The sequence below is a fragment of the Mustela lutreola genome, chromosome 2 (genome assembly GCF_030435805.1).
Source record: "Mustela lutreola isolate mMusLut2 chromosome 2, mMusLut2.pri, whole genome shotgun sequence".
In the NCBI taxonomy this organism is placed as follows: Eukaryota; Metazoa; Chordata; class Mammalia; order Carnivora; family Mustelidae; genus Mustela; species Mustela lutreola.
The window spans coordinates 51,112,190-51,137,963 of NC_081291.1; the positions used below are offsets into that span (position 1 = coordinate 51,112,190).

Genomic DNA, 25,774 nt, shown 5'->3' on the forward strand with positions numbered 1-25,774 from the left:
CAATTGCACAACAATCACGGGGCTTGTGGCTGTCGTCATGATGTCATGAACAAAGCACACATAGAACGTTGCCGTCATCCCAGTGTGTACAAGTGGCCAGTGCAACTCTGACACACGGTTCAGGAAATGACGGCCAAGGAAACAAAACTGGCTCACTGCATGTCTTTGTAAATTACGCTGTATTGGAACACACACACAAGCCTTCACTTACACATTGCCTTGCTTTCCCGCTACCGTGGCAGAGTGGCGTAGGTATGATGTAGACCGTAGGACTGACAGTCCTCAAATATTTATTATCCAACATGTTCCAGAAAGATTTTGTGCATCCCTGCTCTAGAAAATAACAGAGATGAATTTACTCATAACTTTCAAATCTTAAATAGGCTGTGAAATATATAACCATGAAGAAAAATGGTTAAACTGAACAGAATTAAGATGAAAATCTCCTCACCGTCTTTGGGGTGATTCGTGGTGGACGTTTTGAGGGCAGCTGACCTGCAGCCTGCGCGTCCCGGACCGCCTCCCGTGGAAGCCTGAGCCGGCCCTGTAGCTTTCTCCCTTTGTCTCATAACCATGTCCACCAATGAGAATGCTAATTCACCAGCTGCCCGCCTTAACAGATTCAAGAACAAGGGGAAAGACAGTACAGAAATGAGGCGGCGTCGAATAGAAGTTAATGTGGAGCTGAGGAAAGCGAAGAAGGATGACCAGATGCTGAAAAGGAGAAACGTAAGCTCGTTTCCCGATGATGCTACCTCTCCACTGCAGGAAAACCGCAACAACCAGGGCACTGTAAATTGGTCAGTTGATGACATTGTCAAGGGCATAAATAGCAACAATTTGGAAAGCCAGCTCCAGGCTACTCAAGCTGCTAGGAAACTGCTTTCTCGGGAAAAGCAGCCCCCCATAGACAACATAATCCGGGCTGGTTTGATTCCAAAGTTTGTGTCCTTCTTGGGCAGAACTGATTGTAGTCCCATTCAGTTTGAATCCGCTTGGGCTCTCACCAACATTGCTTCCGGGACCTCAGAACAGACCAAGGCTGTGGTCGATGGAGGCGCGATCCCAGCGTTCATTTCCCTGTTGGCATCTTCCCACGCCCACATCAGCGAACAGGCTGTGTGGGCTCTAGGAAACATTGCAGGGGATGGTTCCGTTTTTCGAGACTTGGTTATCAAGTACGGTGTGGTTGATCCGCTTCTGGCTCTCCTCGCGGTTCCTGATATGTCATCGTTAGCATGTGGCTACTTGCGTAACCTTACTTGGACACTTTCAAACCTTTGTCCAACAAGAACCCCGCACCCCCGCTAGATGCCATCGAGCAGATTCTTCCTACCTTAGTTCGTCTCCTGCATCACGATGATCCAGAGGTCTTGGCAGATACCTGCTGGGCCATCTCCTACCTGACGGATGGTCCAAACAAACGGATTGAAATGGTCGTGAAAACAGGAGTTGTGCCGCAGCTTGTGAAGCTTCTAGGAGCTACTGAATTGCCCATTGTGACTCCTGCGCTAAGAGCCATAGGAAATATTGTCACTGGGACAGATGAACAGACTCAGGTTGTAATAGACGCAGGAGCGCTTGCTATCTTTCCCAGCCTGCTAACAAACCCCAAAACTAATATTCAGAAGGAAGCCACGTGGACAATGTCAAACATCACAGCTGGCCGCCAGGACCAGATACAGCAAGTTGTGAATCATGGATCAGTCCCGTTCCTCGTTGGTGTTCTCTCTAAGGCAGACTTTAAGACACAAAAGGAAGCTGTCTGGGCTGTGACCAACTATACAAGTGGTGGGACAGTTGAACAGATTGTATACCTCGTCCATTGTGGCATAATAGAACCATTGATGAACCTCTTAACTGCGAAGGATACCAAAATTATTCTGGTCATTCTGGATGCCATTTCCAACATCTTTCAGGCTGCTGAGAAACTAGGTGAAACCGAGAAACTTAGTATAATGATTGAAGAATGTGGAGGTTTGGACAAAATCGAGGCTCTACAAAACCATGAAAATGAGTCTGTGTACAAAGCTTCATTAAACTTGATTGAGAAGTATTTCTCTGTAGAGGAAGAGGAAGATCAGAATGTTGTGCCAGAAACTACCTCTGAAGGCTATACGTTCCAGGTTCAGGATGGCACTGCTGGGACCTTTAACTTTTAGCTTGTACAGCCGACGCAGAAAGTTGTTTGTGGTGTGCTTTGTTTGGTAGAAGTTTGTCTTACTGTTTCTCTACTAAGAACTCTTTTTAAATGTGTTTTGTTATTGTAGCACTTTTTACAACAAAACTCTACTTGACCAGTTCCAAACTGTAAAAACTGTATGAAGCTCCTCCTGCCAGTGGGTTTCTTATTTCTATGTGGACTCTCCTCTCTTGCAGTGTCCTGTGAATAAAGATTAAATTCCAAAAAATAAAAAAAAAAATTTTAAAAAAAAGATGAAAATCTCCTACTCATCAAAAGACATCATTAATAGACTGAGAAGGCAAGAGGAGAACGAGAATTTCTAATACATATAAAGACAAAGGACCACTTTTCAAAATATAGAAAGAATTTATATAAATCAATAAGAAAAAGAAAAATGGACAAGAGATTAGAAAGAGTATGTCACACACAAAAATCTAAATGGCAAATAAATACATCAAAACAGGGGCGCCTGGGTGGCTCAGTGGGTTAAAGCCTCTGCCTTCGGCTCAGGTCATGATCCCGGGGTCCTGGGATCGAGCCCCGGATCGGGCTCTCTGCTCGGCAGGGAGCCTGCTTCCTCCTCTCTGCCTGCCTCTCTGCCTACTTGTGATCTCTCTGTCAAATAAATAAATAAAATCTTTAAAATATATATATATAGGGCGCCTGGGTGGCTCAGTGGGTTAAGCCGCTGCCTTCGGCTCAGGTCATGATCTCAGGGTCCTGGGATCGAGTCCCGCATCGGGCTCTCTGCTCAGCGGGGAGCCTGCTTCCTTCTCTCTCTCTCTCTCTGCCTGCCTCTCAGTGTACTTGTAATTTCTCTCTGTCAAATAAATAAATCTTTAAAAAAATATATATATATATATATCAAAACATGCTTAAACAATGCTAATTCAATGCAATCTAATCAAAAGCCCAGCAAATCATTCTGTGACTAGCAGCAGACTGATTGTAAGGTTGATAAGGAAAGATATAAGATCCAGAACAGCCAATGCTGTCTTGAAGGAGAACAAAATTGGAGGACTGACACTACCCAACTTCGAGTCCCGCTGCAAGGTTACAGTAATGAAGACAGAGAGTGGGGTTGGTGGCAGAACAGACACACAGATCAATGGAACACAACAGAGTACCCAGAAACAGACAACTGATTTTTGACAAAGAAGCAAAGGCAATTCAATGGAGAAAGGACAGTTTTTCAACAAACGGCGCTGGAAAAACGGGACACCCACGTGCAAAAAAAGAAAGTCAATGTCGATGCAGACCTTCTACACTTTACAAAATCTAACTCGAAATACACATGCTTAAGTGTAAAGTGCAAAATTATAAGACTTCCAATAGATCATATAAGAAAGGAATCTGGGTTTGGTGATAAGGTTTTCAGGATGCATGTAAGCCTGATGTATGAAAGAAAAACCAATAAGCTGTCCTACACTAAAATTAAAAATTTCTCCTCCATGAAAGATGCTATTAAGAGAATGAAAAGACAATCCACAGGCAGGGAAAAAATAAATGCAAAACATATAATCTGATAAAACACTTGTATCCAAAATATACAAAGAACTCTTAAGAAGAAAACAACCCAATTTAAAAATGGGCAAAGACAGGAACAGACTACTCATCACTGAAGATACACAGATGGTAGGTGAGGCCACAAAAAGAAAAGACGCTCAAATTTACATGTCATTAGAGAATTGCAAATTAAGACAAGAGATCGCTACCCACATATTAGACTGGCTAGAATCCCAAAACTGACACCACCAAATGCTGAGATGTGAAGCATCAGGAAGTCTCATTCACTGCCGGTGGGAGTGAAAACGGCCGCTCTGGTAGACAGGGTGGCAGTTTCTTATAAAACTACACCTGCTCTTACCACACAATCCAGCAACCACACTCCTCGGTATTTACCCAAATGCACTGAAACTTATGTCCACAAAACACAGCGCATGCGTGTTTCTAGCAGCTTTATACACAACTGCCAAGAGGTGAAAGCAACCAAGATACTCTTCAATGTGTGAATGGAGAGACAAACTGGGTATTTTGGAGATTAATCCAAATGGTGGAATATTATTAAATGATTTTTAAAAATTAACTACCTAGCCATGAAAAGACACAGAGAAACCTTAAATAGATATTGCTAAGTGAAAAAAGCCAGTCTGAGAAGTTTATACACTGTATGATTTCAACTATATGCCATTCTGGAAAAGGCAAAACTATAGAGATAGTAAAAAGTCAACCATTATCATATGGTTTCACTTATTTGTGGAGCATAACAAATAGCATGGAGGACATGGGGAGATGGAGAGGAGAAGGGAGTTGGGGGAAATTGGAAGGGGAGGTGAACCATGAGAGACTATGGACTCTGAAAAACAATCTGAGGGGTTGGAAGTGGCAGGGGGGTGGGAGGTTGGGGTACCAGGTGGTGGGTATTAGGGAGGGCACGGATTGCAGGGAGCACTGGGTGTGGTGCAAAAACAATGAATACTGTTATGCTGAAAATAAATAAAAAATAAATTTAAAAGAAAAAAAAAGTCAGTAGCTGTCAGGGCTTTGGGGGAAGCGGGGTGAGATGAGGCGATGGTACACAGGGCTTTAGGGCAGTGAAACTATTCTGTATGATACTCTGATGGTGGACACATGATGTTATGCATTTGTCAAAGCCCAAAGAATCAGACAACACCAAGAGTGAATCTTAATGTAAAGTGTGGACTTTAGTTAATAATAATGTATGAATATTAGTGCATTCATTGCAACAAATATCCCACAAGGGTGGCATGTGAGAACTCTCCGTACTATCCAACCAATACTTCTAAAAAATAAAAATTCTTTTTAAAAGGTACTCAACCTCATGCAGGCGCTGTCAATTTCAGATGAAAAACACCACATGGGAAAATACAAGAGCAAGATAATCAATGCAAGACAGCCAAGAGTCAGGAATTGTGCCGGAACCAGAGAGAAGCAGACCCGAGTCGGGAATGCAAACTAAGCTGTAATGAGATAGCAGCGAACACCCGCCACAAGGACTAATATAAAAAAGACAATATCACATGTTGGCCAAGATCCACTCCCATATTGAAACCGGAATCTCATACAAGTGCTGTTGGGAGTTGAATTTCGTAAGAGCATTCTGGAAAACATTGAACATCAGCTAATGAAGATGAACATATCTGTACTTTATGACCCAGCAATTCCATTCCTAGACACATACCCGACAGAAATGTGTGCTCACGAATGCCAGGATAACACATACGAGAAGTGTTCACAGCAGCACTGTTCATAAGAGCCTGAGTCTGATTTGCAAAGTAAGAAAAAACAGTAATGCCCCCCAGGACTGCTGCGAGGACTCAGGACTGCCTCCAAGAAGCACCCAGTGACCCACCTGGCATGGCTACCCACCTGGGCAATGGAAACTGTCCTTTATCATTATTGGTGGGCTGCGTCGGTCAGGTTTTTTACTACAAAAACCAAAACACAAGCATTTATTCTGACTCGATGAAGCAAAAGAAGTAATTATTGAGAAGCTACTGCACTGGTCTCTGAATCTATCCAAAAATGGAGAAGGAAGGTAAAAACTGGGCAGAAACCAGGAGGTCTAGGCAGCAAAGATACAACCCAAGTCAGGCCACTGGGAGAGCTGGGTGAGAGCAGTTCACCTGTACAGCTGCTGCTAGGAGCCCCCTGTGATCTCCGCTGAGCCCTCAGCTTCTCCACTTCTCCTGCATGAATTATTTCTCATGGGACCATTATTTTTATGAGACTGCCTCAAGATTCAAAGTGGGAGCATCTGGTTGGCTATGCCCAGGTCAGATATGCCAGAGAGGCCAGCAGCTGAGGAAAGGGAACATCAGGTCCCTGCTTAGGGAGACAGGACTGGGTCTGTCACCAATGAAGGATTTCTCCCAAATAAGAAAGAGTTCTGGACGCTTACAGCCATAAAACAACACAGGTCCACTACAAGTATCCAGCCCAAATCTATTCTGCTTGGACTCTATATCCCATCCAATGTTCTCAGTCCCCTAGGGACAAAATGACCACATCCGGAAACACAGCACCTGCCTTCAAGGGGACTATGGTGTGAACAGAGAAACTATCTAACTCCCACATCTTGGGTGGAGTCGGTGGGTGGGGGGACCATGGCTGCAAGGGGAGTCCCGAGGAGTAGGCCAGGATGGCTGTCCCACCCTAAGTACAACTCAGCCCAAAGGAACTAAATCCACTGTCAGTTGTTGCTTTGGATAATAAGCTGCATCCAAGCAGAAGCCCTTGAGGAAGCACTGGGATGCAGGAGCCAGCCATTTCAGAGGAGAACCTGCACATGGCAAAGTACAAGAACGGGATAATGAGTGCCAGAGAGCCAAGAGTCAGGAAGTGTGCAGAAGCCAGAGGGAAGCAGGCACAAGTCAGGAATGAGCAAGAAAGGTCTGGAATAAGAAGATGCGTGGGTGGGTATCTGCAACGTCTATGATCTGTTGGTTGTTGGGGATTAGTGTGTCCAGCCCAGTTCAAGGAGTAGGGTCGAGACAGGCATAAAGGGGCACCTGGGTGGCTCAGCGGGTTAAAGCTTCTGCCTTTGGCTCAGGTCATGATCTCAGGATCCTGGGATCAAGCCCCACATTGCTTCCTCCTCTTTCTGCCTTCCTCCCTGTCTACTTGTGATCGCTCTCTGTGTCAAATAAATAAATAAATAAAATCTTTAAAAAAAAAAAAAAAAGACAGGCATAGAACAGTATTCAGTGCCCATTACTGTGCCCCTCTGGCTGCATGGTTGGACCAGAGGTGATGCCTGATTCAAATTTCCTCTCTCGGGATCCAGAACTGGGACACCTGTAGAAAGGATCAAGCACCTCAACTAAAACTGTAAATATTGTTATATATTTTTTAAAGATTTTATTTATTTATTTGACAGACAGAGATCACAAGTAGGCAGAGAGGCAGGCAGAGAGAGAGAGAGAGAGGAGGAAGCAGGCTCTCTGCAGAGCAGAGAGCCCAATGCGGGGCTCGATCCCAGGACCCTGGGATCACGACCTGAGCTGAAGGCAGAGGCTTTAACCCACTGAGCCACCCAGGCGCCCCAATATTGTTATATTTTATACAAGAGTGGTGGGGGTGGGCAGTATATCTAGTCTGGCACTTAGTGGGAGCACACCAACCCACGTTTTAAGAAACGTTCCTTCATTTCAAGCTGTGGGATAACCAAGTCATTTCTTAAGATCCAAACTACCTGGATCTTTCTTAACTCAAAATGTGATGCCCAGAAATGAAATCTTGCCATTTGCAACAACATGGATGGAACTAGAGGGTATTATGCTGAGCAAAATAAGTCAATCAGAGAAAGATAATTATCATATGATCTCTCCAATATGAGGAATTTGAGAGGTAAAGTGGGGGGTTTGGAGGGTAGGGAAGGAAAAAATGAAACAAGATGGGATCGGGAGGGAAACAAACCATAAGAGACCCTTAATCTCACAAAACAAACTGAGGGTTGCTGGAGCGTGGGGGGTAGGGATGGGGAGGGTATGTGCTGTGGTGAGTACTGTGAAATGTGTAAAACTGATGATTCACAGACTTATACCCCTGGGGCAAATAATACATTGTATGTTAATTTAAAAAAAATTTTTTTTAATGTGATGCCCATGGTAGGAATGTCAGTGAACAACAAATCCTTCCATTTCCTTGCCACTTGACAATTCATGGTGTGAACTCTCTGAGCAGTCCTCTAAGGGATAGGCATTTACACTTTATTATGAATGTGATAAAAGTGAGGTTAAGGGAAAGGAAGCCACATGCCCAAAGATACTTAAAGCAGAGCATAGGGTGGATTTCTTTTAAAAGGCAACAAATTCTTCCCATCCACGCGCACACAGGGCTTTGCAGCCTCTCTTTGCTGCTCCTTTCATCAGGAAGTAGAGTCTCTCTCTTTTGAGTCTCAGCTGGCCCTTGCAGTACATTAGCAAGTGTACCCCAGGATGGAGTAGGAAGTGTCTACAGGGGGAAATCTGCTCCCTCTGCCACTGGGAACACTGAGATCCCTCTGGAAGAAGCCCGGGTTAGCTGCCTTCAGGACGCTAGACTGTGCCCGACAGCCATCACAGCTGCGGTCTGCTTTCAGATGTGAGGTTTATTACAATTCGGGTATGGTGAGGCTAATCAAGCACTGAAAAGAAAGTTACTCACAGTTCACAAGAAGAGGAGGCTCGCGACAGCCACAGGGGACCACATGGGGAAGCAGGCAGAGGAGCCAGAGGAAAACACGAAGGGGAGACTGTCCATGGCTTCTTCCATGGGAAGGAGCCGGCAAGGTAGAGGAAGCCGGTTTAGGATTGGTCGGTTTGAATAATTTCAGTGGCTCTGGGACACAGGGGCTGTCCCTGGATGTCTGGCACCTGCCCTGGGATAATTAGGGCAGCGAGACAGTGGCCCCGAGTACAAGAGCTCCACAAAGGAGATGGTGAGGAGGAGTATGGGCTCTTGGTTTCTACGTCAAAGGTGAGACCTTGTAGGAAAGTCTCTGGAAATATAGGTTAACTCTGGGAGGGCAGTCCCTTGCAAGGCCCTAAGATGTCAAACCATCAAAAATACAGAAAGGGGCTCCTTGGTGGCTCAGTCAGTTAAGCGTCTGTCTTCAACTCAGGTCATAGTCCCACATGGGGCTCCCTGCTCAGTGGGGAGTCTGCTTCTCCCTCTGCCCCTGTCCCTCCCTTGCACATGCTCTCTCTCTCAAAAAGATAAATAACATCTTTTTAAAAATACAGAAAATAAGAAGGCATGATTAATACACTGTTCCAACTGAGGACCCGGGGGTGTGAGTGAGGCCACTCCAGACCATTCATTTCCAACCAAACCAGCCAAACCACAGAATTGTGGAGGAAGAATAAATCCTTTTAAGCTGCTGATTTGGGGAATGTTACACAGCAAACACTAACTGAATCAGAGGATGACCCAAAACTGGCCTCTGACTAGCCCCAGCATGTTCCACTCCCCCTCCTGGAGAGGTGGAAGGGAGGGCAATTTGGGGTACGGAGAAGGGATTACCAAATCAGGGCCTCGGCTGCCAGGGGCAGGCATGCGGGAAAGGTCTCTGTACAAGGAAACACAGCCTTCCGAAAGCTCAGGGGAAAAAGTGCTCCCACCGCCTCAGAACATCAGCTCTGTGTAAAGTAGTGACAGCAGGGTCACATGGGAGAGATATCCCATGCCTCACTCCTCAGGATGATGGCTCCACCTGAGACAAAACCACCAACATTGCCAAGAGGGCCAGAGGTCAAAAACAGGCAGCAAGTTATGTGTCTACTCGGGAGAGACATCTAGACCCAGAGGAGTTCCTCATCCCCTGCTCAAGCTGTCCCTCCTGCCAGTGGCTGTCTGATGCGCAGGATCCAGGAGGTGAGAGCAGCAGCTCAGGGAACCAGGATCAGGCAACACTCACAGGCGGGCACATAAGAATGTGTGAACTTGGCAACCTGTCAGAGTGGGGCAGGAGGCAGAGACGGATGGAGGAGGGAGCAATGGGGTGCAGTTGAGGGAGCGCCAAGTGAGGAAAGCCACCTGGGTTTGGAGTCCCAGTGGTCCCTGTGTGTGTAACCTGAGGCAGGTCAGATTTAACCTCTCTGAGCCTCAGTTTCCATACCTGCAGAATGGAGATGGTTAACCTCGCTTCACCCAGCTTCACAGGTCTGTTGCTTCCCATGAGATGACAGCAGTGATGATGGTGATGAAGACGGTGATGGTGACACCGAAGAGGATAAGCTGCTCCCGTATACTGGAGACTCATGTTCCTGGCACCGCTAAGCACTTCACAGAAGGCGTTTCAATGAACTGCCATAATGATCTTATAAGGGGCCTTACTGTTATTTCTATTTTGCAGATGAGGAAACCAAATCTTAGACAGGTTACGTAACCTTTCCAAAGTCATGGCTTGTCCTCAGTGGAGGCAGGATTTGAACCAGGAGCGGCTGGTTTTACAGCTCAAGGTCAGGGGGAGCTGCTAGTTCTAGTCCTGCCCCGGGTGAGCACCAAGCAGAGAAACAGCTGCTGATGGCCTGCCTCCCACCAACTGTGCTCAGGGAACCAGGATCAGGCAACACTCACAGGCGGGCACATAAAAATCCCCTGGCTGCTTATCACCTCAGAGAAAGCATCCCCCTTGGTTCCATTTCTGCCCCTCACAGGTCTCCTGAACACCAGGCAGCCCCCACAGTCTGCAGCCCCTCTCATCTCAGCGAGGGAAGCCACCAGCAGGGGCCGAGGTCTAGGCCGGTGTGGGGAACCGGGAGCAAGAAGGAGCTGAACCTCATGTCTTTGAGGAGCTCAGCAAACATGTGACATGGATTCCAGATTACCCACATTCTTCCTTTTGGGGCAGGTATGTGAATGACCCTGAGCGAAAGGTCACTGAAGAAAAAGACCGAACAGAGAGACTGATGCTCAAGTTCTCCTCTGAAAATAGCCCCTGCACACCTGGGGATAACAGTCATCCCTCTCACACTCTACCAGCTCTGGGGCAACTAATTATCCCACTATTTTAGGCCAGCCTGGGCCCATTCGGGAACTGGTCCCAAGTGTGACTCAGGGGGATCAGGAAGACCCCCACTGAAAGTTGTCCTTTCTGCATCTTGTCAGAGCAGTGAAATCCCTCTGGCAGATAGCTAGTCTTGGGTTTTAAAAGAGAGGTTTACAAGAGAGGTTTCCAAGTGTTTTTGGTTCACGGTCCCCTTGGTATCACTGGTGTTTTTTCACAGTGCCCTCAGGCCAAAAGAAAGGCCTAACGGTTCCATTTATGATGCAGTTAGATCCAAGCAACTTAATAAGTTCTTGGGTTCTGGCAACAATAAATAATACACAGAAATTAAAAGAAAGATAATCTTTTTATTTTATTCTTAAGGAACCACAATTTCTTCCCAATGGGACATGTGTGCCTGTTGGGCACTGCACAAATTCTTGAGCCTTGCAATCTGATAGGACACTGCCACCTTCGATTCCTGTTCTTCATGGATTTTTACTGGCTCTCACTTTTCATCACTGCAGATACTGAAAAGCCAACTTGCAAAGATATGATGTCATCTAAAGGAATACAGAGTGGTCTGGTTCTCCCTTTCCTAGGGGGTTGGAGAGATACCATGCACTGCTGTTTCCTCAAGTTTTCAAAATAACTGACTGCGCTCCTGTAAGTTCCCAGCCGTACCCTGGGCACTTTGCAACATATGGGAACTGCATCTTAGTAGGTTACAAGTCAGACCAGCAAAATGCAAGGGTCTTTGATTCTACAATACAGGGTAGGGGCCTGGGAAACCCAGGGAGGCAAAGAGGTGCTTGGGGGAGGGAGGGAGTGAAGGGTGATGGTGTAAAAGAGGCCAGAAGAGCCTAAATGTCATTTAATTTTGGCGATTCTTTCCCTTTTGGTAAAAAGGTTCTAACCACGGCCATGTCTTCCTGCCTCCTTTAAAGATTATCACAAGTTCAAATGAGATGACGGGTTTGGTGGTGTTTTATGAACTATAAAGCTTGGACCCATTTTGGGATATTACAGTCAATGCACTTCCTCCCCCATAGAAATCACTGGAAGGACCCTTTGTCACGAATGTTTCACATACCCCCAGCACTTTGAGGGAACGTGGCAGATTCTAAATGAAGCTCCAACCATATTTTGTTTCTTTTTGATAATACCTCGCTGGTTACTTACCCAGGTTTGCAGCAGGCTTCTGAGAGAGCTGGTACTGTCTCAAAGGCAAGGTGAGAGCCAATTTCAACCGCCAGCAGGGTCACCGAGGGAAGGAAAACACAACCCTGAATGCAGGCAAAGCACCCCAGCACATTCAGAAACCCTCCACACAACTCCATCAACTCTGTGCCCGGCTTCCCTCTTGATTACATGGGTTTCCTATCAAATATGAATGAAGAGGAGGTTGACTGTATTAGAAAATTAATCACGTAGGGTGGCAGCTGCCAGAGCCATTCATAACCTTAATTGCTTTTGCATGCATTCTCTGGAAAGCAATTTCGGGTTTGTCAAGAATTAGGAATGAGGACTCCCTTTGGATACTTACAGAGTCAGGCGCAAGACGGGGCCTGGCGGCACACAGGAAGTGTGGTTCTCAGAGTATGTGTGCTCCAAGGCCTGTAAAGATACTTTGATCTGGCCAACAAACTCGGAAGAGAATGCATTCTTTAAGAAGAATCCGTTGGCCCCACTTCTGAGTTGAGATTTTCATAGATGGTTGCCGAAAGTTACCTGGGTCATGAAGAATTTCAAACTAAAGGGAACTATTATATAATCCCTACAGCCAACATATGATGTTTGCAGTCTCAAAAGTACTGGGAAAGGTAAGTGGGAGCAGTCTGAACGCAGTGGCATTACGGCACTGAAAATGCCACGAATTCTAGGGTTCTGGGAGAAGGGAGGAGGCTGCACATCTTCCCTCAGGAGAATAAGAGGAGCGTCTTCTTGTGAGCACAGGATGGAGTCTTGAGCACAGACTTCTGGAGCCACTTCCTTTTTTTAAAATTTAATTTTATTTTATTTATTTATTTGTCAGAGAGAGTGCAGGCGCACACAACAGGGGGAGCGGCAGGTAACTGAGCAGGGAGCCCGATGCAGGACTTGATCCCAGGACCCTGGGGTCATGGCCAGAGCCAAAGATCGAGGCTTAACCAGCTGAGCCACCCAGGCATCCCTGGAGCCAGTTCTAAGAGATGACAAGAGTCAGTCACCTGAGTTGAGAAAGACCTCTCTGAGGCCTCCTGTAACAGATGTTGGGTCACAGAAGAAAGATGTGACTCTGCCCTATCCCCAGGGTCTGGGGTCAGGCATATCTGGGGTTCAAGTCCCACCTGGCCTTGAGCAAGTTGCTTCCTTGTGCCCTCAGTTGCCTCATCTGCAAACTGGAGGCAATACTCCCTAGCAGGGGCTAAGTTCCAGCATAGTGTGACATAGGAGGCAGAGCTCCAAAGTCATAACATCTGTACAGAAAACTTCTTTTCCTCTCTGGCTCTGGGCCCAAACAGTCATGGATTCATGAGCCACCCCTGATCATCAGCCTTTTCATCTCCTCCTGCTCGGATGCTGCCTTCCTCCCACCGTTCTCCAGCTCTGGGGTGTCTCAGACCCCCTGGGGAGCCGAGGCGGGGATAAAACCCAGCCTGTGGATCCAGGAGGCTGTGTGTGGGGCCTGTGAGGGTTTAACCAAGACCTCCGGTAAACCTGATACTGTCCAAAGGTAAAGAACACTATCTAGATGTACCTAAAGCCCAGCAAAACATCCAAGCGAAAAAAATCCTGCAGAGACACATTATTTCTGTTAGTTTCATGGTTCTCAAACTTGGCCACACAGTACTCACCTGAAGAGGGTCTTACGTGACTGAGGCTGGAGACCACTGCCACAGAACCTGATTTAACAGAGACCCACGGTGTTCTGAGGGGCAGCAAAGTCTCAGAGGCACTGAGTTAGAAGCACGTGAGGTGTCTGGTCCCCTCTTCTCTGCCGCAAGGTAGCTGCTGAGGCAGTGCCACCAGACTCAAGGACCTCAAGAGGACAGTATGCAAACAAACTGACTCCACATTTGGTAGAAATGCCCTGCCGAGCTGGCTTGTTTCAGACCATTACTTAGCCCTAGCTGAATAGGGCCAGTAGTTCAGAGTTCCACTGGCTCCAGGGGAAGAGGGGTTTCGTCGATTTCCCCAGACTGGAGGACAGCACCCGGCACTTCGGAGGGGCTCCATAATTATCAGCTGAATCAATGAATGAATGAGGGCACGGGACTGAGAATGGGGTATGGGCTGACTGCACCCTTCCGGTGAAACCACATTCTGGAAAGACCAAAAACCTCTCAAGCCCCCAAAAGATAGACTTCCAAGTATCTCTAGGTGGCTGGCCAGCAAAGTCCTCGGGGTCAGGACCCTCGACAGAGCTCAACTCACACCAGGTGTGGCATATACACCGGGACGTCACCCATTCCGTCCAGCTGCAGTCCGCCTAGTTCAAGCTGTGTGCTACCGCGCCCTGTGGCTTCCCAAGATCCTCCAGGGCCTTCGTGGAGGGGGTGGGGCTGAAAGGGGGAGACACCCCGCCCTCCACACCCCATCACCTGAGAGCGCCCTCTGGCTACCTGTTTATATCATCAGCTCCAAGTAGGTTTCCACTGAAAGAAAGTATTTTTGTTTTATTTTGTGTTTAAAGTCTGAAACAGCCCTAACTAGACTGTTTCGATAGATGAGTAAATTACACTTCCTTCATCAAGGCTGAGTACTTGTCTCCCAGCTGAAGGGAAAGAAAGCTACTCACGCCAAGGTAGCTTCCAGAGGGATGCTTCTGCCGGGTGCGATGTGCGCCCACAGAGTCTCTCAGTCCAAGAAGCAGGAGGGCCCAACACCAATCCCCGGATGCTCCACATTCCTACAGCCTCGGCAATTCCTATCTTGTTGGTCCACACAGGAGACTTGGGGAGTACGAGATGGGACGTCATCACTCCTCGGCTCAAACTGCCCAAAGACTCGTCACGGAAAATCCCGAGGAAAATAGGCCCGCGTTGCCTTGCGGATGGGGTCCCAGCCCACAGGGGGTCCCGCCAGCCTTGCTCACCCTGCACGGAGGCAGCAGTAGGAACATGTGATATATGTTAAGAAAATCTTGACTTGAACTTCAAATATATAGAGCCTGGGTAGTAGTGATAATAACCAATGAGACGAGCCGTTTTCTCCATTAGACTCAAAGCTTGTTAAAGAGAAGGGCCTCTTCCTTATGTTTTCATTCCCAGAGCCTAACACACAGTAGGTGACTCACAACCACTGTTGTTTCACTGAATTTTATAAAGGTCACTTCACATGTCGACAATTCTAGGAGAGAGATATTGCCTTCAACTGTATTTGATAATCAGGGAGACTGAGAACCAGAGAACGTGGGTGATGCCCAAAAGACAATTAGCTGCAAATGGAGCCAGGAATAGAATTAGAGTCTTGGTCCATGCCCTAAACTCCTGCAAAGCCTAAGCATTTTGGGCAGAGTCAAAACAAAGTACCTCCAAATGCTCAGTCCTCTGAGGACAGGAGTACACCTCTGTGGCCCTAAGGGCTCTAGTGAGAATCCCACATCTGCGAAGACACAGGGGAACTATTTTCTCTGGGCTCTTGGCCCAGAGGGATGAAGTTCTTTCTAGGGTTTCTGTAAGAGCCCAGTATCCTGCCTCCCCCTGACCTGTTTCCAGCTCTGAGTCACGCTTGTCAGCATGTTCCCAGTAATCAGACCGGCGCCGTGGGCGGCTGGTGCCCTGACTCACCTGGGGAAACAGAAGAGAACTTGGCTGCCCTGCTTTAGCTCCTCATCCTTTCACATCAGTGAGGAGCAGGACATTCACCATAAGACCCTGAGGAGTGCCCCAGAGTTTGGGCAGGGCCTTTACTAAGGGGAAAAAACTGGACTGTCCAGGAAAGGGTCCCAGGTCTGTGCCACCCAAATGCCTAATAATAAAACCTTTCTCCAACTAATAGGCTCCAGAGTTACACCCTAAAATAGGTGTGAACAGGTCCCAACGGGAGACACATGGTGACAGAGCTGGGGTATGGTCCCTGCAGCATTCGCAGGGATCACCTACAGATAAAAGGACATGCAGTGGAAGGAGGTGAGACCTTGTCGTCCTGCGTGCTTCTTTTTTTTTTTTTTTTTTAAAGATTTTATTTATTTATTTGACAGAGAGAAATCACAAGTAGTCGGAGAGGCAGGCAGAGAGAGAGAGAGAGAGAGAGAGAGGGAAGCAGGCTCCCTGCTGAGCAGAGAGCCCGATGCGTGACTCGATCCCAGGACCCTGAGATCATGACCTGAGCCGAAGGCAGCGGCTTAACCCACTGAGCCACCCAGGCGCCCCCTGCGTGCTTCTTTTTAAGGGCATGAGAGCTCTTCCCTCAGCAGCCATCTCCTCCAGCCTTATAGAACAACAACAGAGGCAGGTGCCTAAATCAAACTCTGGAAGGAGACGTGGGGCCACCGTGACTGACTCTTGCCCGTCAGGATTTGTCCCTGGAGTGGGGGACGGCTCACTCGTTTCCTGAATCCTCAGCCCCAGGGGCAAGATGGACAACGGAGCAAAAGACAAAGAGGAGGACGCCAACAACACTTCCCCAAGCAGCCACCAATTTCTCCTACAAAGTTCAATCACTCTACTACTTGCCGACCCCACGAGTAATCGTAAAACAGGTGCGGTGGCACGGGCCAAATCTTACAACTGAACAAGAAGGAAAGAATCAGGAGGCAAGTGGGTCGCCTAGGTGGCTCAGTGGATTAAGCGGCTGCCTTCAGCTCAGGTCATGATCCCAGGGTCCTGGGATCGAGCCCCGCATCGGGCTCTCTGCTCTGCGGGGAGCCTGCTTCTTCCTCTCTCTCTGCCTGCCTCTCACCGACTTGTGATCTCTGTCAAATAAATAAATTAAATTAATCTTTAAAAAAAAAAGAATCAGGAGGCAAAAATATATGCGCACAAGGACTGCAGCACACAGTGATGTCTGTGTGAGGACAATGCTGGGAGACTGTGTGTCAGGATGAAATTAATTCACAGATGGATTAAGACTAATGTAATTTTCCATCTTCTGAACACCCTGTCATGTTAGAAAATATTAATAATTACAACAATGTGAATAATTAATAAAAAAAAAAACGGCCTCACTATCGGCCAGGCTGAAGTATGGTCGGGATACTGAAATGCAAACAGAGTGTGGATATTCTAGCCTAGTTCAAGGCCCACAGAGATTCTACTCAGAGCCACGCACTGCGTTGGAGGGAATGACTTATTTCTCAAGGTGAAATGCTAAGCATCTGGGCATCTCTTTAAATAAAACTGAGTTTGTTTTTTGTTTTAGCCACAGCATGTTAAAACAACAACGATAATAACAACAAAAAACCTTGAAAACATGAAAACAAAACAAAAAACAAAAAAACAAAAAACATGAAAGAAGTGTTATGTTTCAGGTGGGCAATCTGACAATAAATATAGGCTACTGGGTCCACCCAGAATTCATCTTGAAGGTCTGGAACTGGGAAATCTTCTATAGAAGATTGCCTTTCCCAGTGCTTATCTTCTATAGCAACGGGGGCTGAGGCCAGTGTGCTACTGGGTGCAGGAGACAAACATGGGTTTCGCAAACCAGCATGGAATCTGAAGTCTCAAGTGCAGATGTTCTGCTGGTAGATGTTGGTTCTTACTGGGGCAACTTTTTGAAGCAAGACCTCAGGGTAGATAGCAGATTTTACACATATACCAAGCAATAGTTAATAATGGCCCTGGACAACTCTTACTGGTCTTATAATCAAAAAGGATTTCTCTAAAACAAAGACGTTGATTGCCCCCAGCAAGACCCAGCTTAGGAAAGGCGTGAGGGCCAGAAGATGGTTGGCTTGCACTGCCAATCACAGTCCCTTCCACACTCATAAGAACCCTGGATGTGTGCTAGATGGGTGACATCCCTCGGAGAGTCCTCTTTTCTCTGTTTCTAGTAGGATGTAGCAGCCACACCTAAAAGATAATGCCGACACTAATGACATGAATTATGTCACATAAGAGGTCCAGAGCTGAGGGAGCAAACACGGCTCCCCAGTCACGTCATCCAGGATGTGGATTCTCTCCATCTTCCTGTTCCAGTGTTTAAAGCCTGGACTTCGCCTTTATACTCACTCCCCTCATGTAGCAAGACAGTGGCCCTTAGTGTGGCATCACATCCTCACATGGTAACATCCAAAAGAATAGTCCTCCCATTCCTGGGTCTGTCTCCCGACGATAAGGAAGCCTTTCCCGGGAACAACCACCACACTTGCTGTCCAGGCTCCTTGACAATACTTGATCCCATCTTGATCCCGCATGGTTCTACCTATGGTGGAGATCCTTGCAGCCACCTGGCTGGCCTCACTCATCCAAAAACACTCCAGCTTGTCAGTGTCCTCCAAACATAAGAAAGCAGAACCTGATACCCTAGTAATGGTGTAGCCAAAGCAGAAAAGAGGTGGACTTCCCCTTCTGTAAATGTTAAAGTAATCCCAAATCACACTAATTGTCCAAGAAACCACTTCAGTGGCCAATTATGTTGAATTTACCAGTTTGCCACAAGCACTGGATTTGAAGTCAGCCAGAGGCAGGTTCAAATCTCAGCTGAGCCACTTGTTAGCTTGCTGTGTTACCCAGAACAAGTCAGATCACAGCTCTCTGAGGGTCAGTTCCCTCATCTCTAAAGCACCAATCAGGATAAAGACTGATAGGAGTATTGTGAAGACTTGATTAGAAGAAAGCACATTCAAAGAACCGAGGACAGAAAATGAACTCAACAATGGGAGCCATGACTGCTGTTACCATTAAAAACATGAACCCCTAAGTTGTTTTTCTGCATACTGCCCCTTACCAACACCATGGACGGAGAGTAGAGGGGTCACAGTGTCAGAGATAGAAAAAACTTAGCCTGGGGGTTATTTCTCAGCTCCAGTGGAGTCATACAGAGAACTTTCCAAAAAAAAAAAAAAAAAAAAATCATCTCACAGGCCCAACCACAGACCACTTTAATCAGGATCTCTGGGGACAGAGTGTAGGCACCTGTTTTCTCAGACCAGTCTCCCCGAGGTACAGGGGAGCACGGGAGGCCCAGAGTAGTGATGCGATTCTCTGATGTCTTCCAGTTTGATACTGTGGCATCAGCCCTGTGTTTCAGGTATCAGAGCATCTTAGGGACTCTGATTCTATTAGCCAAGGCCAAGGTCCCTCCCAGCTAATCCACGGGTTTGATTGGCTGGTTTTCCCTATCCTCACCCAGCTTCTTCCGGACTTGATGTTTCAGACTGGAGAAGGCACTGGGGCCGCTTTGTGTGATGGACAGAAATGGGCAAGATGATGGGAAGCATTCCAGGATGCAGGAACAGAGGGGCTACTCACCTCTGTCCGAACGCTCCCAGTCTTCTCCTCATGTCCCAGCCCAGCTTCCTGAAGTCCAGCACACGCTGTTCTCCCAGGAAGAAAGCATTTCCTCGCACTGGCTGGTTCCTACTAACCTTGGCACCTATTCCCTGCCTCAGCCCCTGCACCAGTCAGAGGGCCCAGAGAACATTCAGTAATTCAAGCGCTCTGTGCCTGGGGCTCTGCTAAGGTACGGAGATCTGACTGATCTAACAGAGCGGAAGGCCGACTCGGCACCTGCCCTTATGGTGCAGTCAGTCCGGGAAACGTCCTGCTTCCAAGAAGAGGCCACCAGCCGGAACCTCAAGTCAGACGCCAAACGGTTAGCCAACGGAGGGACTGCCCTCCTTGTAGGGCACACACCAAACAGACAAGCGGTGCCCGCTGAGGTCCGGGGAAGCCGTGGAGTTCGGGGCAGGCTCCCCGCAGAGAAGCATTTAGGGATTGATTCATTTTTAGCTGTAGAAACCTGGTTACAGAAGGTTCCCTCAAGTTCAGCAGTGAGGTCACTGGAGCAAAGCTGTTGCTGATTGGCCGACTTTCAGCGGGGGAGAGAGACAGCACTGGGAGCTGTTGCTGATTGGCTGTTTGCAGGACTATCGCCGGTGTGACGCTATTGCTCATTGGCTGTTAGCAGCACCGGTCCCTGGTGTGAAGCTGTCACTGGTTGGCTGACTGTAGCAACGTTGTTACCGAAGCCTGGGTTGAGTGTGCAACAGGTGTGGGAAGATAACCTGTGTACTGCAGGGAACTCTAGCCGAAAATAGCCAGTGTTTTCTTTTCTTGATGTTGGCACGTTAGATGGTTTATTTTACCCAGTTCCCCCTCTGGGTTCATTATCCCCCAATTCTGAGTTCCAAAAAGGGGGACTGTCCCATCCCTAATCCCAAGAAGTTCATAACACAGGTTAGGAATTCAGGACACACTCCTAAAAATGGAACAGTGGTGCCAGGTTTGGCAAATGAACTCCATAGTATGAGGTCTATCAGTGTTTTAGCCTATGTGGAACCACTTGGCAGGGTGGGGAGGTTGCTAAACTCCAGACCAAAAGGAGAAGGGTCAAGAACAAAAGACCAAAACAAAATAAGGCCTCTGGAATTGAATCATCTCCAAATGTAAAGCTGACCCACCCCAAAGTGTGTGTGCGCCAGCCTCCTCATTTAAATGGTAAGAAAACCTGATTCCCAGAGGAGGTAACTGATACACTCATGTTCACATAGCATGTTACTTAACAAAGAGGGAGCCGAGTATCCTGACTCCTGGTCCTGTGCTCCTTTACTGAAACCTACTGCCCATGCACAAGGACAAAGAAGCTGGCTGCTTTCATTTAGGGTGATGGGGAAAGGGGATGAGTTTGCAGCTGGGCTTTGGGGAAAGGGTATGAATGAACATTGAGTACAGAACCCCCTTGCACCAGCTCACCCAGATGCTCCAATTCCTCACACCAACTCTGTTCTTTTTCCATCCCTCTGCCCTGGTGCATTGCCCCTTCTCGCTGGAGTAGTCACAGCTGGAGCCCTGAATCCTGGAAGGCATGTCAGCCAGGATTTCTAAACTGCATTCAAAAGTCTGCCCCACTGGGCTCTCTGGAGAAAGTGGAGGATGAAAAGGCACAGTCTGCATGAGAGAGGTGACCCAGTGAATTGGGCAGGCACCCTGGGCCTCCCCCCTTCCCCTCGATTCTGGATCAGCTCTTCCAGGATCCTCTACAGATGCTCCCCAGGGTGCATCATAAACAGCTCATTTGTTAGCAGCAGCATCCACCACAGTCTGGGAATGGCATGGGATCCGAAAGAGGTGATGCAGGCAAAGTTTGTCCTTGATGCCCACAGACACCTCTGCTCATTCGTATCTGAGCCCGCCCCTACCCTGCTCCCTAACTCCTCCCAGAACCCCTTGCCCCTCCCTTGGCCCTGCTCTCTGATACAGTCTTCCTTCCCTCTTACAGTGGAACACATGTCCTGGGCCTCCTATACATTGCATGGTGGAGATAAAGAGAAACATCACGGTGGGATCCTTTGGCTTCAAGAAATCATGAATAAGTCAGAGAAAGAGATTTAATGAATATATATGGAAGACCAACAACATGCCAGGCCCAGTGCTAGGTGCTTCCATATTTCATTTCACTCCCAGTGCTAAGAAGCAGATGGGGTTGTAGCAGACAGACTCCTAAGATAGCCCTCCAAATCCCCATCCCCTTGTGTACACACTGTGTAAAATCCCCTCTCCTTGAGTGTGAGAAGGACCCATGATTATGATGGGGCATCACTTCCTTGAATAGGTTACATTATAGAAAACTCTGATAGTAGACTGGAGATTCTCCTGCTGGCTTTGAAGAACTAAGCCACCATGTTGTAAGAGGGTGATGTGGCTAGGACCAAGGGCCACATGGCCTCTGGGAGCTGAGAAAAACCTCCAGCTGATGCCCAGCAAGAAAACTGAGACCTCAGTCCTGCAGCCGCAGACCCTGAATTCTGCCAACGACCTGAGAGAGCCTGAAAGGGGACCCAACCTCCAGATAAGAATGCAGCTCTAGCCACACCTCGATGTTAGCCCTATGACACCATGCACAGAGAAACTAGTTACGCTGTGCCCAGACTTCTGACCTGCAGAAGCGGGGAAATAATAGGTGTTAAGTCTCTGATTTTGTGATAATTTGTGATGCTGCAAAGAAAACTAATACAGGGTGATATTTGAAGTATTTAGTAATCAGCAGGGTAGGGGACCAAGGAATCAGAGAGGACACAGACATTATACAACTGATAGGGTCATGTGGGCAGAATATTAGCCGTGAAGGGAGGTTTTGTCATGCACATTTTATACATGTGGAAATGGCTGTTCAGTGGAAATTAACTAGCCCAAGACTTTGTAGCTGTAAGAGGTAGAGCCAGATTCAATCCCAGGCTGGAAAGCAGCTTAGCATAGCAGAGGAGAACAGATGTCGGTGTGGGGAATGAAGGGCTTGGAGAGCCTTCTTTAGGGATCGGGACTTGATCTTCTGGGTAAGGGTGAGCCACAGATAAATGTCAGTAATATGCAAGGGTCTAGTACAAGCTTGAGCGTGTAGAGGGGACAAGTATGTGTGTGATTCAGGAAATGTTTTGATTAGAGAAGTGATATGGAACATAGTGTTTGATAAAGAAACTAGGATGTAAGCAGTCATGAGGGCTGGTTAAGAAGGCTAAGCAAGGGCACCTGGGTGGCTCAGTGGGTTAAAGCCGCTGCCTTCGGCTCGGGTCATGGTCTCAGGGTCCTGGAATCAAGCCCCGCATCGGGCTCTCTGCTCAGCAGGAAGCCTGCTTCCCTCTCTCTCTCTGTCTGCCTCTCCATCTACTTGCGATCTCTCTCTATCAAATAAATAAATAAAATCTTAAAAAAAAAAAAAAAAAAAAAAAAAAGAAGGCTAAGCAAAGCTGGGTCTTTGCTTTTGATTGGGTGCCTGGAGGCATAGGTTAGCCAGGTTTGTGGTCCAGAGAAGAGCCGGCTGTGACAAAGAACAGAACGAGGACTAATGGGAATCCCTGTGGCTGCCCTGAAACCCAAGAGGAAAATCTGGGACAGCGGGAGCCCATGCCTGTCTTCCCCTACCGCCAACCCCAACGATGCCAGAGGAAGTGGGGTGCCTCATCACAGAGCTGCACATGCACATGGCCGAGGACTCAGAGAAGTCTAAGGTAGAGAGGGTGGGAACTACCCACTGGGTTGCTTCCCCAGCTCAGCCTCTGCTAAGTTGACTTGGTAAAACATACCCTACCCTAACAAAGAAGAAAGTCTGCAGCCGAGGGAATGAGGTTCCAAGGCTGGAATTCCAGATGTAAGTTTTCTGTGCAGGATTTTCCTGTGCAGGAATTCCTAGGATCTAGGACTCCAAGATCCTAGAGTAGGCAGGATCTTGGTCCCAAACCTGCCTACTCTACCCCTGTCACCTGCTGTCCCTTCACAGGCCATCTTTGGCAGTGCCGAGAACCTTTGACTCTGGTCCTAATGTTTTAACAATCACAGCTCGACATTTTGCTCCTAGATCTTAGACATCGTCCCTGGGCTGACACCCTCTTCCCCTCATTCTTGTACCCACACATATTCTAAGTGACCCCAAAGAAGTCACTCGGTGACTCTGGCATACACATTATATACTCAACACATAGATCTCCTCTATGTCCCTGCTAAATCCTTGGTTTCTGTATAACCACTGATGGTCAACTCACAGTCAAGGCTCCATTCCTATTCCATTCTGAATAGTGGAAAAGAGAAATATTATTTGTACTGAGTTGTAAGAAGTCTCCCTGGAAAGAAGTCTTTCCACCTATTAGTCTAGATTTTGCCACTAGATCCCATTGGAATAATCGAAGTCCCCAAAAGTGGTGGTGAAGACTTGCAGGAACTAGAGCCAGACAAACCCAGGTTCAAATCTCAGCCCTGCCACTGCGGGCTCTGTGCCCTAGCTTCCTGCCCACTCATTTCAGCATTGGGTGGGGATCAGCACTGAGGTAGACTAACAGTGATTTTCTCTTTCCCCGTGCTTCGGTTTCCTCATCTGTAAATGGCACCTGTGAAAATTTTTAAAAGAAAAACACAGTCCCTGGCACACACCGAGGGCCCAGCAAACGCCAGCTTTTATTATGCAGATATACCGATGTCCCAAAGAACATTCTTTTCTAATTAAATGCTCCTGGTTCCTGTCATGGTTCTCAGGTTCCTCGCCTTCCGAGACTGTCGCTGCAGCACAAGCTCTGGGTGACCTTCGCCTCTCTGCCTCCCATCCTGTCCTCCTCAGTTCCCGCTGTCCTGCTCGCTCAGGGCTCACACCCGAGGCTACGGAGATGCAGAAGCTAGAAGGGCGGTGTAGCAGGAGCAAGCTGAGTGTTCACTTCGGGGAGGAACAGGGAGGTGCCTGGGGACAATGAGGATAGCTGTCCTGGAAGTGAGCAGGAGGTGGCACCAGATGGCGGGGGCCGCGGTGGGAACAGGGATCTGCACGCTGTGTCGCGGAGGATCCCGTTGTCCCTGCCCAGCCCTGTGCTCACTGCTCACTTCAGCCTGGCAGGAAGCAGCTGATGGAGATGTTCCTTCAACATCATCAATTCCCTACAATTTCTTCCTCCTCCTTGACCTAGAAAAACAGACCAGCAGAGAAATGTCATCCCATCTGGAGTGACAGAGAGCTCTGGGAAATATTTCACTTTCTCTAGCTCTTAAGGAAGCCCCGGGAGAAGAAATGAAAAAGGCAGAACAAGCAAGGCAATATGCACTTTACAGCAGTCACTGGCTCTAAGCATGTCCCAGCAGGACAGATCATTCTGTGGCTGAGAAGACTGAGGCTCAGAGAAGGAAAATGACTTGCCCTGAATCTCACAGGAGAGTTGTAGCAGAGCCGCTTATGGTACAAGCGTCCTCTGTCTCCTTTAATCAAACCCTCCATATTTCCTCCTTATCCCACTCCCATGTGCGCACACGTGCACATATATATGTACACATGGACACATACACACATGTAGGGGACTCTCAATGGTGCATTAGAGACAATTTAGAAATACAGAAAACAGCAAGGAAAATGAAAATCATCTGAAATACAAAATTCAGAAATTACATGTTGGGTGTTTTCTTTTTTTCTATGTATACACAGAATACATGAGTAATATACAGTATGTACTTTTAAGCACTGGAATTTAGTGTAAATACCAATTTATAATTTCTTTTGCTCACTTACTATATTATGAAGTGTATCTACCAATATTCTTCCAAAACATTTAATAGCTTTAAAATACAACATGATATATATGGACCATATTTATTTTACTGTACCATTATTGATGATCTTTAAATTATTTTTATTATTTTGCAACTTAATTAACAAGGTGATGGGCAACTTCCTCATCCAGCCAAAGTGGAGTAATAGAGATCAGACTTATTCTCCTGCCTGATAAAAAGTTTTTAAAACACGCAGAAAAGGGGAGGAGGGGCTTAAAACAGCAATTATCAAGAAACTGGCCCTGAGGCAATGAAGGATTCTGATCCCTAGGAAATGGGAAACCACCAAGGGGAGTGAGAGTGTGGGCTGCTCCAGCTTGCCACCCAGAGAGAGTTTTGGGGTCACAGTGCAGGGATGGGGAACCCAAGCAGAGCTTGCTGAACTCCCTGAGATGAGCAGATGCAGCTGGCAGTCCAGAGAAACCAGTTAGACAGAGACGCAGAGAGATTTCTGCACAGAGAGCAAGCCCTAGAGACCTGCAGAGGGCCTGTCTTGAGTCTTCAAGAGAATATTAATTAGCACATGTAAGAATATTAGATGCTGTAGAAAGAACTATGAAAAGATTAGAGGTAACAGTGCCCAGCATTCATGTACAGCTGGAAACTTATTTCCACAGCTGGTCATAGCCAATTCCCACCAGCCAGACTGGAAATATTTGTAATTCACAGGGCATTTAGCACAGCAGTCAGGAAGGTCTTGACTCAATCCTGGGGAAACCAGCATTAAACTGAGCCTTGTTCTGAACCCACCAAAAAAAAATCTTAAGACCCAAAGAATCAAATTGTTTCCAAGTAGCTCAAATGCATCCCAGAAAAATGATCAAGATTATTTATAAGGACACAGAAACATTCAGGACCCAACAAGGTAAAACTCACGATATCTGGCATCCAGTAAAAAATTACCAAGCAGGCAAAGCATTAGGAAAACAC

At 47.3% G+C, this 25,774-nt stretch overlaps 1 pseudogene; it reads left to right on the forward strand.

Annotated features, from left to right (window-relative positions):
* The first annotated feature begins 454 nt into the window (after positions 1–454).
* Positions 455–2,256, forward strand: LOC131824181 (importin subunit alpha-1-like; annotated as a pseudogene).
* The last annotated feature ends 23,518 nt before the right edge of the window (positions 2,257–25,774 follow it).